The sequence below is a fragment of the Sphaerodactylus townsendi genome, linkage group LG08 (genome assembly GCF_021028975.2).
Source record: "Sphaerodactylus townsendi isolate TG3544 linkage group LG08, MPM_Stown_v2.3, whole genome shotgun sequence".
In the NCBI taxonomy this organism is placed as follows: Eukaryota; Metazoa; Chordata; class Lepidosauria; order Squamata; family Sphaerodactylidae; genus Sphaerodactylus; species Sphaerodactylus townsendi.
Genome location: NC_059432.1, coordinates 38078585 through 38093813, shown reverse-complemented (window position 1 = coordinate 38093813; position 15229 = coordinate 38078585). Strand labels below are relative to the sequence as shown.

Sequence of the window (15229 nt, the reverse complement as noted above, 5' to 3'; positions counted from 1 at the left end):
ATGACAATATTCTGTTCCACAGCAGTTGAGAAAATTGTATGCAGCAGCTGAAAAAATGGTATGCTTCCGCATTAAAATATAGTCCCGAAAGAATATGAGAATTAGCATTCTTTTTTTTTCAAAACCATTATTTTGTGCACTATTGAACATGGTATTATGATGCAAGAGCAATGATAGTTTATTGAATGATTTTCAAATGGATGGGGGAGAACAGGGCTAGGTAAGCACCAAGACCCAGGTAGAGCATTGTACAACTTAGAAGGACTGGCGTGCTTTGTTCTGTGGCAGAGGAATATATATCCTGCTATCATCTTTCTGTGGAGCACAGCATAGGAATAGAGATTCTTCCTAACCCAATCAGAAAGTGGAAAGAGTGTTGAAAAGAAGGAACTCCAGATGCAAAAGTACTACTTGCGTTGTCATCAGTTTAGTTAAGGCAGAAGGGAAATGCTCTGAGGCGCAAAATTAGCATCAGTGGTAAGATAATTGTGTCGTTCAACAGTGGGGGGGGTACTTTATTCAGAATTTGTGGATAAACTCAAGTTCAGCAATCATTCACACATTCAGAAAAAATGAATTGCCACCTGTCTGAATAGGAATATCGGATTCTTATCTCACCACAGATGCTAATGTTCTGCCCAAAGCATTTTCCCTCTGATTTCATCAAGCTGATTACAATATACATTGTACCTTTGGATCCTGAGTTTCTTCTTTACATCACCCCCTTCCCACCTTCTGACTGGGGTATAATGATTCAGAAATCTCCATATCTACCCATGTCTGAAGAAAGAAACTTTCACTCTATACCCCCAAAATCTTGTTGGTTTCTTGGGTGCCACTGGACTCCAATCTAACTGCTCCACTGCAAACCGACACAGCTACCCTCTGAAATTGTCATCACCATTGTATCATTTTATGCTGTTATGACTATACTTTTGAATTTCTTGCTGGGTGCAGTGTTACACTGAATTAGAAAATAAAAAGTTAATAGGGAAAAAACTATGCAAAATCATACCCTCTGGATAATAAAATCCTTGAGCTGCACTGAACCAAGGAGGCAATCTGATCTTGTTTCATGCCCCAAGGTGGGATATTGCACACTTGAAGCATTCCTGGTAGATATCTGTTTAGCCATAACAGTCCCCTACTTGGCCTTTTTGTTGAATATTCCAAGATTCCATGGTCTCCTTAGGCAGATGGGGCATTATTAAACAATGGATTTTTTTTCTTGTGATGTTATTGCAAGGGCATATTGAACTTTTAAATGTAATTACGATTTTACCCTGAATTTTTTGTATTTCACTTCATGTTTTTCACTCTGAGCCTTCAAGCAAATAGCAGGCTTTGCGTGCACACACGCGCGCGCGCACACACACACACATACACACACACACACACACTCTTAAGTCCATCAGCACGAGCCAGTGCTCATGTGAACTTTACCCACCATGATGTTTTTTGTGTACATCATACATGGTAAGAATATACCCACTGGCTTTTCATGATTGGACCAAAGTAATTGAAAACCTGCTGGAACAGCTGCAATTCTGATGGAACAAAAGATCACTAGTATGTTTTGACCCTAGAGGGAAACTTTCCAAGTAAACATTTCTGTTCAAGCTTCATTTGTTTGCCTTAAGGAAATTCATACTATATGACATTCCCAGGCAAGCTGACTAAAACATTCATACAAGTTTATTAAGGTTGTCAGAATTAATTCTTCTTGTTTCCGTCTGAGTTCTGTCAACAACAATAACAACAACAAAAATCTTTGGGCAGATAAGAAGAGCCCTAGCCCTCATTTTAGTTCTTCCATCCTTCTGAGTTCCAAGAGATTTTAAGAAGAGCATAACAAGGACCCTGCTGGATCAGACCGGTGATCCATCTACTCCAGCTTCCTGTCTCATACAGTGGCCAATTTATCCCTCTGGAGATCCAACAACAGGGCATACAGGCGACTTTCTACTGATATTGCCTCCTGGCAGGGGCATATCTATATTAAATGGCACCCAGGGCAAGCTCTCAAACTGCACCCTCCCTCCACCTCTTGCTGGGTGGGGGGGCTCTGCCTGGGTCTCTTGTACATCTTGTGTGAGCAGGTAGTAGAGCCGCCTGTGGGACCCAGAACCAACCCCTCTGGGGGTCAGGCATTGCTGACAATAGAGTACTTGTTTTGCTCTTACTGTTCCTCCATCAAACCACCTTTTAATCGTGCCACCGGCTGCTCCTTGGAGAGCCTCCACCCAGGACCAACCAGGAGGGATCGACCCGTGTTGCTCCCTCTCTGTCTCCATCTCATTCTCTCCTCACAAATTCCAGAGGGTGGACTTTGGGGATCCCCTTCTCTGGCCATCAGGATCCCCACCAAGGCAATGTTTGTGTGTATGTCTATATGTGTGTGTGTGTGTGCAGTGAGCAGCACTGGAAAAAAGCAGCTATTGAGGGGGTTTTGGGGGGTTCCAAAGAATTCGGGGGCAGCCTAGATCCCCTGCTCAGGAGGCACTGAGGGGGGTCATGCAGGTAGAGTGGGCAGCGAGACCCCAGGCCTCTTTCGCACTCACTTCTGGGCTCCAGTTGCTGGGAGTTCCATCTATCTGCAGCTCTGTCTGCTTTCTGCGGCTCCCTTGCCTAGCAACTGGAGTTAGACCATCCCCGGCCAAGACTTGATCTGGTGCCTCTGTCCCGTGGCTGTTGGCAGCCGTCTGAGAGGGTGGCAGGCAGCCGTGGCACGGTGGAGGGGTATGTGGGGGTGTGCTAAGCACGCTGCCGGCACAGGGGGCTATGTATTTAAATACCCTAAGCTGCTCTTAGCCCACAAGGGGAAGGGTGTCATATAAAACTAATAAAATAAAGACCATCAGTTCTCTGAAACTCAGCAGAGTCTGCCCTGGTTAGAATTTTGATGGGAGTCCTCCAATGACTACCAGAATTGTGACATGGAAGAAGGCAATGGCAACCCCTCCCCAAAAGCCCCTTGCCTTGAAAATCCTACAGAATAACCATAAGTCTGTGACTTGATGGGACACACACACACACACACGCATACGCGCACACACATACAGACAGTTTTTACTGCAGGCTGCTAGTTTCTCATATCTTCCTGCAGAATATCTTTTCATTTTTCTTGTCCTTTGCATAACTGTGTGTAAATGTAATAATGTTATATGTGCATCATTCTAGCTCTTTGAAAAGGCCTTATTTTCATATTTGAATGTGACATTTGGGCTCAGTTTGCCCCAGCTTCCCTCTCCTGCAGTGCAAACAAAACCCCTGCGGGTTCCCAGAGCACTGCAGGGGACGTGGTGTTAAAAGTCTTGCTGTCTCCATTTAAAACAATGAAGCAGCACCTGAGGCTTGGAGAAAGCACATGGTTCCAGCTGGAGGATCTAAGGATTATCGCTGAGTCCTACTAACCCAGAGGCAATCCATCTCAGATGTCACACATGAACTGGAGAGTCTGGTTTTGTTAAAATTATTGCTGCTCTCATTTTATTTTTCATTTCACTGGCAGTTTTTTCAGATACACATCGCTGTGTAGGATTTAATGGCACACGTTTAAGTAAAATATGTCTCTAAAGGAAGAGAACAGAGACCTGCCAGTTCGTTTCTTTTTTAATCCTGCAAGGTTGAATTTAAAGACTTTTGGAGGAGACCTGTTTTTGAACAGGCAGCATTCTGGATTATGGAGACTTGGGTCAGGGATTCCAGAGTCCAAGCAGACAAGGCAGGAGAGGAGTGTTTTTAAGACAATTAAATTTAAATAAATATATCATGGGGCTGGCTGCAGTGATTGGTGCCCAAGGACACGAAAGATATTCTATCATTTCAATAGCGATTGTGCTGTCTTTGAAAGAATACTGAAAGACACAATGAAGATAATTGTAGTAAGAAAGGCTGGATTCGCATGAAGAAAGGCAATCAAGTAGAAGGATTGGTTTTAAATCCTGCTTTTTCTCTGCTTTACAGAGTCTCAAAGTGACTTACAATCACCTTTCCTTCCTCAGCTCAAACGGGCACTTTGTGGAGGTGGTGGGGTTGAGAGAGTTCTGAGAGAACTGTGACTAGGCCAGTGTCACCCCTCAGGCTGCATGTGGAGGAGTGGAGAATCATACCCAGTTCTCCAGAATAGAGTTCACTACTCTTAACCACTACACCACATTGGCTCAACTGAACATTTCCTAAAGCTACAATTGATCTCCAGTTCCTCTAGAGAAAATGGCAGCTTTAGAGAGAGGATCCTTTCGCATCACATCCCCGCTGAACTTGTCATAGGTAGCATTCTGCAGGTCCTTTGCCACAGGTACCATGACCCAAACTCCAGGAATTTTCCATGATGGAATTGGCGACCCTAAAATTACTTTATCCCAAGGCTGGAACAAGGGGGAATTGCGCCTGGGGCATGCATGCGCCCTGCAACCTTACCACACCCCGCCATGCTCTGGAATGCGCCCACCAGACCCTGGAATGTCCCCGCACCGGAGCGCACCCAGTGCATTGTGCACACACACACCCCAGCCTAATCCTTAAAGTGAACCCATAGATGGGGACAGGGCAGGACTGTGGCAGCAATTCATGAATTCAGTAAGCTGCAAGAGTTGATCCTATCATATAAAAATGCATTCCCAAAGGGTGAAATTTGGAACCTTACAAAATGCTCTGTAATACGCTATCTTGCAGCTGCCATTCAGCTTGGTAGTTTTGGTGTAGGAGAACTTCCTATTTTACTACATCAGAAATAGTTTTTTAGGCCTGAGATTCTGTCTGTCATTTGTTTGATCCTTCACAGGTGATCCCTTTCAGTTATGAAGCACAAATAATTCTTATTGTCTTAAGGCATGGTGTGGTGGAAAGCTCTGTCCAGTTGCAGTCAACTTATGGTGACCCTATAGCAGTGGTGGCGAACCTATGGCACGGTTGCCAAAGGTGGCACTCAGAGCCCTCTCTGTGGGCACGCGCAAACAGACTGCCCCTCCCCACATATCTAGGATGGCCCGGGCCCCTGGGCTCGACTATTAGCATTAAACCTAAGACCTAGTTTTGGGGAAACAGTGTAGGTAACCCTGTTAAGCGCTGTTAAACCCCACTGATTTAACCCTGTTAAGTGCTGTTAAACCCCACTAGTTTTTGGGAAACAATGTAGGTAACCCTGTTAAGCGCTGTTAAACCCCACTGATTTTCATGTGAAGAACTAAAGCACGATCCTTTAGCTGGGAGTAAGCTCGGTTGCTTGCAATGGGGCTTGCTTCTGAGTAAACCCTCCTAGGGTCGTGATTCACCCGTTGGAAGAGTTGCACGGTTGCTTCAAAGCAAAGCCACTGACTACCACCAAGCTTACTCCCAAGTAACGCACGCTTCAGAGCCAACTGTTTTTTTCTAAAACCTCAGTATTCAGGTTAAATTGCCGTATCGGCACTTTGCAATAAATAAGTGGGTTTTGGGTTGCAATTTGGGCACTCGGTCTCGAAAAGGTTCGCCATCACTGCCCTATAGGATTTTCAAGGCAAGAGATGAACAGAGGGGGTTTGCCATTGCATTCTTCTGTGACCCTGGACTTCCTTGGTGGTCTTTCATGCAAGTACTTACCAGTACTGACCATGCTTAGTTTACAAGGTGTGACAAAACCAAGCTCTGTGGGGTGAATTTACATACAGATCATTTTGTATTTTTTACACCATAATCCTAATATCCCTTCCCATCACAAATGTTTATTTGGGTTACCCTTCAAAGCTTTCTATTGCTGCATCCATTCCCCTTTTCTATTTCAATATCTGCATTTCAGGTTTATCTCCATAGACATTACGCTGCATTTGCCAGCTTAAATCTATTTGTTGCTCTTCATCCTTTCAGTCAAATCACTCTATGGTCTTGATTTATTTTATTTTATTGCTGGGTTTTTTTCTGCTGAAACTGAAGCTGCCAGTGTATTCTGATTTCATAGTTGCCAATGCAAATCAGTTAATTCAAGGAACTGGAGCACAATAGGGATGATACGGGATTTAGTTCCTTTGTTTTATAAAATGCCTTTCCTCTACCTGTTATATTCATTTCCTTTAATATTCCTTTGTTTCTGCCATATTTTCTCTCTGAATTTATTTATCTGTTCCACAGGGGGGTTTGTTGTTTTCAGCGTAGTGGCTTAGAGGCTGTTTTTCCTCCCCCTTATCCCTAAAGAGGCCTGATATTACAGTGAAGAATCATTTGTACAGCCTGTCATTTCCAGATAGTATTTTAATTTTCTTTTGGCAATGAGACAGGGCACTCAGCGTGCTGGGGCAGATATCGATGCAGTGTTGCTCAGGTACATGGAAGGCATTTGACTTTGCACTGTCAATTCTAGGATATGTTTCCTCAAGGGTAGCAACAGGGCAGCTGGGCTGGGAACGGGGCGAAAGGTGACTGTTCTTCTCTACAGCACTTTCTTGCTCCTGCTTCCCAAAGTGCCTGAGAAGTGCCAACATTTGTCAAATCACCCGACCCCCTTCTGTCTCCCTGCAACTCACCAATGAGTTCGTGTGGCCTATTTGAAACCTACCACTGGAAAATATTTTTAGACTTCATTATTCATCTGGTTGGCTGGTTGATTTGCTTTTCCGCACTTCCCTTGCTTGTGGCAGATAACATAGTCAGAAGCATCAGTGGGCACAGAAATAAAACATTCTTATCAAAATTATCCCACGCTTGCCTAATACTAGCAGTTAAATGCAAAGAGGGAAGTTCTTTTTGGGAAGAGACAGAGTTGCTGGCACAGGAGGCAATTTCTTGCAAAGGTCTCAGTACTGAGGAGTACAAAAAAAGAAAGGGAGGTTTGCAGAAAAAACTGCAATGGATAGATAACCAGATGCAGAGAGTTCACCTGGGTGAACAAGGGACATTGAGGTGAGCAGGTTTCCACTAGGAGGTTGTTACCACGAACCATTCATAATAAATTAGAGAATTTAGGATACTGACTACCAGTTCAATCCTGAAAAGGGTTGCTCCCCTCAGAGGTCCTTAGAGTGAATGTACCCTTCCCCATACCACCCAATTCTGATCCTACTCCTATACTAACATAGTCATATCAGCACAGACAGTGGTGGGATCCAAAAATTTTAGTAACAGTTTCCCAGGGTGGTGGAATTCAAACTGTGGCGTAGCACCAATGGGGATGGGCGGGGCACGACGGGGGCATGACCAGGCATTCTGGGGCGGGGCTGTGGCAAGGACGCAGCCGCTGCGCCGGTCCTTGGGCGGGAAATGAATGCACGCAGGCGCAGGCTGCCACGCACGCTGGTGCACCTCCTGCTAGACTGCTTCAAGTTCTGCACGCTACTGCTGAGAGGAGGGGCGTATCTAAGGCAAAAATCACGTGGCAAAATCACCAATTAGTAACCCCCTCTCGGCACACACAAATAATTAGTAACCTACTCACGGGAACCTGTGAGAACCTGCTGGATCCCACCTCTGAGCACAGACATTATATCAGTGTTGTGTTACATTTATGAATCTTCAAGATATGCCAAAGAAGTGTCCCATCCCAGACTTCTCCAGAACAGCTTTAGGACAATGCTTTTAAGTATGTACAATCTTGAGAGCACAAATGTGTGTGTGTGTGTGTGTGTGTGTGTGTGTGTGTGTGTGTGTGTGTGTGTGTGTGTGTGTGTGTGTGTGTGTGTGTGTGTGTGTGAGAGAGAGAGAGAGAGAGAGAGAGAGAGAGAGAGAGAGAGAGAGAGAGAGAGACTTAGGGTAACCCTATGAGATTTTCAAGGCAACATATTAAGCAGAGGTAGTTTGCCATTTCTTAGTCTTCAAAGTCTTCTTTGATGGTCTCCCATCCAATTCTGATCCTGTTTAGCTTCCAATATCTGACAAGACTAGACCAGGGGTAGGGAACCTGCGGCTCTCCAGATGTTCAGGAACTACAATTCCCATCAGCCTCTGTCAGCATGGCCTATTGGCCATGCTGGTAGGGGCTGATGGGAATTGTAGTTCCTGAACATCTGGAGAGCCGCAGGTTCCCTACCCCTGGACTAGACTGTACTGTATTATTCCACATCCCTCAAATGTAATATACTGGTGCTTTTATCCAATCCTTATTGCTTTGTATTAGAAGGTTTGACTGAAAATGTAGAGGTTATGATGAAAGCATGTTAGGTCTGCATCTGAATGAAAATACTGCAGCCTTCTCATCAGATGAAGCTGATAATGCTGTTGGTACAAGCTGGACCATTAAAGCAATGAATCCAGGACACACTAGAAATCATTGTTGTTCTTGATATTTTAAAAAAAAATCTATGCAGCCTTTCTATCCAAGTGACTCTTAAGGTGACCAACAACAAAATATTAAAACATCTCAACATTGAAATGTTTAAAAAATTAAAACAGCATTTAAAATAGAGTATATATAAAATATTAAACCAACTCTGTAACAACATATGAATATATAACACCCATAACACAACCATGGGCGAGGGCCACTGACAGTTATTGGGAGTATGCCAAACAAAATGAAGAAGACTTCACTGAAAGATTATAGACAAATCTATACATGGCCCTAAGCCATGTAGAGCTTTAAAAATTGATATCAGTAGCTTGAATTGAGCCCAGAAGCAAATTGAGAGCCAGTGTAGATGGAACAAAACTGGAGTGATATGGTCCCTAGGACGGACTCCAATCCATAATCTGATTGCTGCATTCTGTACAAACCGTAGCTTCTGGACAGTCTTCAATCGTGGCTTTGGAGAACACCTATGCATTTGTTTGAAAAATACTTAAGCTACACTGTCATGAATCTTGGGAATGCATCACTGGACAGGCTGTTTATGATAAAAGACATTTCCTAGGCAATTGCTTTAGTTTAATGATAAAGTGTGATAATGATTCGTTACTACAACTGTTATTAACAAACATTACGTACACTTGGATGAATTTGGTTCTAAGAATTCAGAAAGTGATATTTAAATGTTAAGTATATGACATCATGTATTTTAGTATCTAATTCCCTGCAAGATTCAAATAAATATTTAAAGCTTCCTCAGATTATTGCCATCAAGCCTCCATTTTTTTTGTTGGCCTTCGTTTTCCCCCTTGATCTTGTCATCCAGCTCTTTGATGTGCCATCTGTGGATCTTCCGAACACTGTTCCCTAATGTGACACCTACCCTGTATTTAAGGAAAGTGGGCAAGACTCTTGCCCAGTGGTGTTTGTAATTGATAGGTGGTTCCTACCTTGAAATACTGGACAGACAACAGGACAGGTAAGCAACCCTCCCTGAACGGCAGGCCTTGTGCCAGGGATGGAAGTAAAGCACCCATCCAGTCCAACAACACCCCCCACCCCCACCCAACACACCGTTTTCTGCAGCCTACACTCTCTTGTCCCAGCACCAAGGCAGCTGTCAAGAGAAGAGCAAGCTGGCAGCAGAGAAAAGAAAGTAAAATCACTACCACAGCAGCCTCTCGGGTAAAGGGTATGGTGGGCAGAGATAGGAAGGGTGATTTTACTCCTCTTTTTCAACAACCATGTGCCTTTCCTCCACATACTTTGAGAGCGGACTTTTCCACATTCTCATTTTCCTTGTTTATAGGTTCCTGTTCCTTGGGGGGTGGGGGTTGTATTTCTGTTCCTCATGTGATTTGCTCGCTCTAGTGGTTGATTCAGTATTATACTGATTTATGTCCAGCATAAAACCCTACAGTTTAAATCATCAGGGAGATATACTGGACATAAATTTGTGTAAAATCGAATTGACCACACAGTGCAGAAAAAAAAACCCCTTAAGAAACAGGAATTTACAAGTGAGGAAAATAAGAATGTGAAAAAGCCCCGTCTCACTCTTGCCTGAGCTATTTGTGCCTCATGCTGAGGAAATAGCTGCAAGTCATGGAGGGAAGCTCTCCTCTCATTCTAGATTCTCAGACAATGACTAATATTAAGCAGGGATGGTGAGAAACAACCTTACATGCTTAGAGATACTCTAATTACAAAGCTTATAGTTATATGGTTAACATAATAGTTATATTATTGTCCATATGTGTTTGGGGTTGCACACAGACCATGCAGTAGTCAAGTGATTCTTTGGTTGATGATAAATGTGATTACCATTGCTTTAGTACAAAGATTTTCCTACCTGCCTTTGCCCTCGTCTTAGAAAGAGTTAAAAACTAAATTATTGTTCCCACTAAAACTTTCTTGACCTAGAATGATCTAACTTTGGCCCATTCTGCACAAACCCCTGAAAACATTTTCAACCCCCTCCCCCCATTTGTCTTCACTCACCCCCTCAAAAATGCTTCCTCACAGCCATTTTGTGGTCATTCTGGGTTTTTTAAAAACTTCTTAGATTCGTAATTACTCTTGGATTTCCTGGATAAATCCCAGCTCAGTGAGGTCTGCCTCATTCTTCCCATCTGACTTCCTCCCCTACCTAGACCATTTCTGGATTCAAGCCTGTGTTTCGGACAGAAATGGCTTTGGTTTCCCTGCATGATGATCTTTATCAGGACAGTCAAGATGAATGCATCCATGTTGATTATCTTGGATCTCTTAGTGGTTTTGAGTACCGTGAACCATGATATACTTGGGGAGGGACTTTCCAGGTTGGGAGTAGAGGCACCATGCTTTGGTGGTTCCACTCTTATTTCACTGGCCAAATCCAGAAGGTGGATCTGGTGAGCTGTTCTCAGCCCTATAGCACTTGTTTGAGAGGGTCTCATAGTTATTTACTTTGTTCTCATCTATACCAAACTGCTGGGAGGTTATGCCAGTATTTGAATGACACCTAGATCTGTTCCTCCATAACAGCTAAGTCAGGTGGGTCTGTAGAACAGGGCAATCAGGTCCCCCTGGCAGTGACTAGAGGGTAAGGTTGCCAACTCCAGACTGGGAAATTCCTGGGGATTTCAAAATGGAGCCTCTGGAGGACAGTGACCTCAGTGGGGTACATGCCATAGCGTCCACCCTCCAAAGCAGCCATTTTCTCCAGGCAAACTGATCTCTATAGTCTTGAGATGAGCTGTAATTCCAGGAAATCACCAGACCACACATGGAGGCTGATATCCCTCCAGTGGAAGTCTTGAAGTGCCTGGAGAAGGTAATGAAATGGATGAGGGTCAATGTATTGAAGCTCAGTCCAGGCAACACAAAGGAGTTGTTGATCAGTGATAAATCTGCTCAGGGACTCCAGAATCAACATGTCTTGGTGGGATTTGTACTCCTACTGAAGCAGCAAGTTCATAGCTTGGGATATGCTGCTGGATTCTGGTCTATGGGTGGAAGCTGAGGTTGTCTCTGTGGTATGTAGCCCTTTTTAATAGGTCTGCCTCTGTCTTGGTTATGTTGAGACTGTTTGGAAGGCATGTACTTGTTTTGACCTTCAGGAAGTTTTGTAAGGAAATATTCTTAAGGAGGGCATTTGGAGAGTGCTCTGTTTATATTTGTGTTTTTATAGGAGTTAGGCCTCTTCTGTATTCACTGTCCCAGGTGTTATTTTTACTGTTGTGTGTTGTTTCTTCAGAATATCATGAGCTTCAGAATATCTGAATTCTGTTTATAAGCCCTTCTAGGATGGAGTTGGGATAAAGTTGTTAAAGTTGGGATAAAGTTGTTAAATAAATTCCTTGCTCCACAGGGACACAGTATCAATGTCCTTTCTAGATCTTGGCTTCACTTCATAATATATTATGCCATTATGTGGCAGGAGAAGGAAAGAGTTCAACCTAAGCAAATTTTATCTGACAGCCTTTTCAGTCACTCTGCATATATCAGTACCCACAAAGAAAAACCCCGAACTGTTAATGACCAGCCACAGGAGGGATTTTGTGTCCTCATCTCATGTTGTAGCATGTCTAACAACCATATCAAGTAAGATAGCAACCAGACACATGACCTACTCCCATACAGGGACTTTTTCTCCCCATAGAATGCTGGAAACCCCTGAATTCAATCATAATGTCCACATGACATGATACTCATTATGTGTACAACGCAAGGGCTTACTGAATCAAAAATAGACATTTCTTGACCAGTTCACAGGGATTCTTCATTGTGGCTTCAGTGGAGCAATGCGTATGTGGGGAGGAGCTATATTCCTCTTTCAGCACGGTATTGCCATGACATCTGCTCCTGCTTTGGTTCTTTAAAGTTTGTCTTTAACTATTACTCCTGTGATAGGTAGTGAAAGTGAGGGAAATTGGGGTGGGGGGGGTTCAGACTGTTGGAATTCTGGCAAAATCACGACTTCATCTGTACTTTTGCACAGATGCAGTGGAGGATGGTACACAACGATAACAGGAAGTGGCATGGGGATGAGGTGTGTCAGAGTTGCCAGGCTGTGCCGTGCAACCAGCAGAAATGTAGGGAAGGGGGTGCAGGGCCACAGGAGATTTTTTAAACACAGCCTCATGTACTCCTGGAAATTGTTACCAGGAGTCACAAAGAGTGGTTTTAGGAATCACCAGAAAGTAGTGCTTGAATCACACAAACTTGACAACATGAAATGTTTAGCAGATTTTGTTTTTTCATGTCTTACTGTAATACCGTGATTTTAGTGTTTATGCATATAACAAACAAATCTCATTTTTAAAGTACTCATATTACTTTGCCTGTTGAAGAAACAAAGACTCTTTGTTGCGTTGTTGAAATTTAGTCCTGACTTTGAACAGAGTTGTTGCCATTTATTTGTTGAACTGTGGAATGTAACAAAAAAATGTGCCTGAAAGCTAATACATATGTCAAAATATTTATAGAAACTTTGCCCTAATTAGCCAACCATATTTTGCACTTCTTAATCTGTGGGCCTCTCTGGGCTGTTGCAGAGCTAAAATGTCTGGTAACGAGTATTTAATAGATATTTCCAATATAATTATAATTTAGAGGGAAATCCACTAAAGTGTTTCATGCCAAGTTCTTTTGTTATATTTGTAGTACTTACTGGGCATTCAAGGAGAGAATTCAGCACTAAGTGAAGGGGTCAGGAAGAAGAAAAAATCCAGTAACCCTTATATAACCCCATTCTTTCAGAACCAGAAACTGCTAAGTTAAATCATAACTTTCATATTTCCTATGTATTTATGAAAAGATTTGTTGTCATTACATGATCTAAGCCACCCTGCGCCCTGCTTGGTCAGGAAAGGGCGTGGTAGAAATTAAAAATAAAATAGATTTTATGGTAAAACTATACAGTTTTTGGCTACTCCTAGAACTACACAATCTGAACATATGATAAATACATGAGGGCAAGGCAGCCCTAAGTGTGTGGATGGATGTCATTCCCACTTGTTCTCAAGCTCCTTGCTGCTGTTTATGCTGTGCAAGGAATATATTTTCATGTCCCCATGCAGAGGTAGCCTTGGTCATGACTTCAGTGGCAAACATGCTCATGGCTCGGCTGGTGTTCAGGTTCTAGCAGGTAACTATGAGAGGCAATGAGCATAGTCAAAACATAGTTCTTGTGTTGAAGCATAAGTATTCACTGCAAGTGTCATAACCAGTAGGGCAAATCCAAAGAGCACACCAGGCCATGGTCCAGGAACTCAAAATCACTGAGGTCCAGAACTAGGCAAAGACCAATGGCAGACATATGAGGGGTGTGGACAAGTTGCTTCCATGCTGGCCTACCCTTTTCTGGCTGCTTTTATTAGGAAAAAAACTTGCTGAGTAATTCAGGGACAAGTGCAACTCATCAGTGTCTGAACACTGTGTGACTCAGGCTCAAAAGCTCAAATTGACTGGTGCTGAACTGCCAACTATATGCAATGGCACTGATATTGCATCTCTCTCCAAGCTCATCTTCTCTGGTGTTCCAAGAGTTCTGGTGACTGGCAGCTGCAGGTTTTCTGCTTCAGGTCCCAGGCAGGACTGAGGGTGTGGCACACTGGCTTCAGCCCAAGACTCTTCCCCTGCACAAGATGAGGTCTCATCCTTGTCTGGCAGGTCTTCCTGCAGCATCTAAGGACTTCCTCCATCTCCTCCGCATCCAAGGAGGCAGTGGCAAGCAGATCAACAGCAGCTGGGTGGTTTGGAGATACAGCCCAGCAGTGTTCTATATATTTTTAGGCATCAAGTCAAGGGCCTGTTGCTGGACAATAGTAGGTTTAAAGAATGTAACTTCTGAACAGGATAATTTCAAAGTGGTGGGGGAAGATACCAATAAGATGTGGATAGGGCAGAGAAAATGATTTGTTTTTGTGGATGTTGTTTCGGTTGGGTGATTTTTCAGGATGACCTTTCAACCAGGGTCACTTTTCAGCATTCTCATGCTTTACTATAGTGCTTGGTACAATGCTATAAACATAAAAATAGGATTATAAAAAAATGAAGATGGCCTCTAAGGTTTTTGTTTGGCCAAATGAAAATGATTTTGTTTAAAATATTTTTATTTGTTTATTATTTTTTATTTATTTATTTATTTAAATATGTTTATTTGTTGCCAACACAATAAAAAAGGTTGCATACAAAATGGTGGCTTATACTGCAATAAAAGTGAGACAAAAGGGGAGAAAGTTCATGACTGAAAGAAGAAGAAAAATAAAATTGAGTCGCAACTCTTATATAATGTCTAGTTCTGAAAGGACTGGTTCATCACCTACATACAAAAATTGGTTGTACATCCTATCAGATCAAAGTCATCAGCCATATAGCAAAGGTGTACTCTTCAGCCTTCTCATCAGAATGAGTTAAACAAATAATTTTTAAAAATAAAAATTATTTGCAAATGACTTACCAAAAAAGGGCTTCGTGAGGTCTTAGATTACAGGGCAGGATGCAGCACAGTAGGTTTGCTTTGTAAGTGACTCATTTGTGTAGTGTTCAACTATCTGTCCAAGCTATTTGTGACAATTACCAGTTTCTCCATAAAGGCACTCTCTACTTAATTGCCATGCAGCGAGTGCTCTTGAGAATGCTGATGGCTTTAGCAATCACGGTGGCACACACCTATTGGCTTAGGAGAGTAGCTAGCCTTTCTTTGTGCTGAACAACTATCCTTTTTCCAGGTTGTCTGGCATGCCTGATAATTGTGGTCAGTGATGCTTTGTTCTCAGATACCTTTCTTTGGGGGGGGGGGTGCTTTTAATGTAATAATTATGTTTATTGAGTAGCCCAGGATTTGAGTGATTATCCTGGAAGGGGAAGGAACTCTGTTTACTGATGTATTGATGTTATTTTATTTGCAATATTTATATCCCATTTCTTAGCCAACATTCATTTATAAGTATTGCTTTGCTTGTTCTAATGTTCCTTTATTCTGATTTT

At 42.8% G+C, this 15229-nt stretch overlaps 1 protein-coding gene across 3 annotated transcripts in view; it reads left to right on the top strand.

The window, feature by feature from the left end:
• ADGRA1 (adhesion G protein-coupled receptor A1) overlaps positions 1-15229 on the top strand; it is a 437455-nt gene that overhangs the window by 412330 nt on the left and 9896 nt on the right. The window lies entirely within an intron of this gene.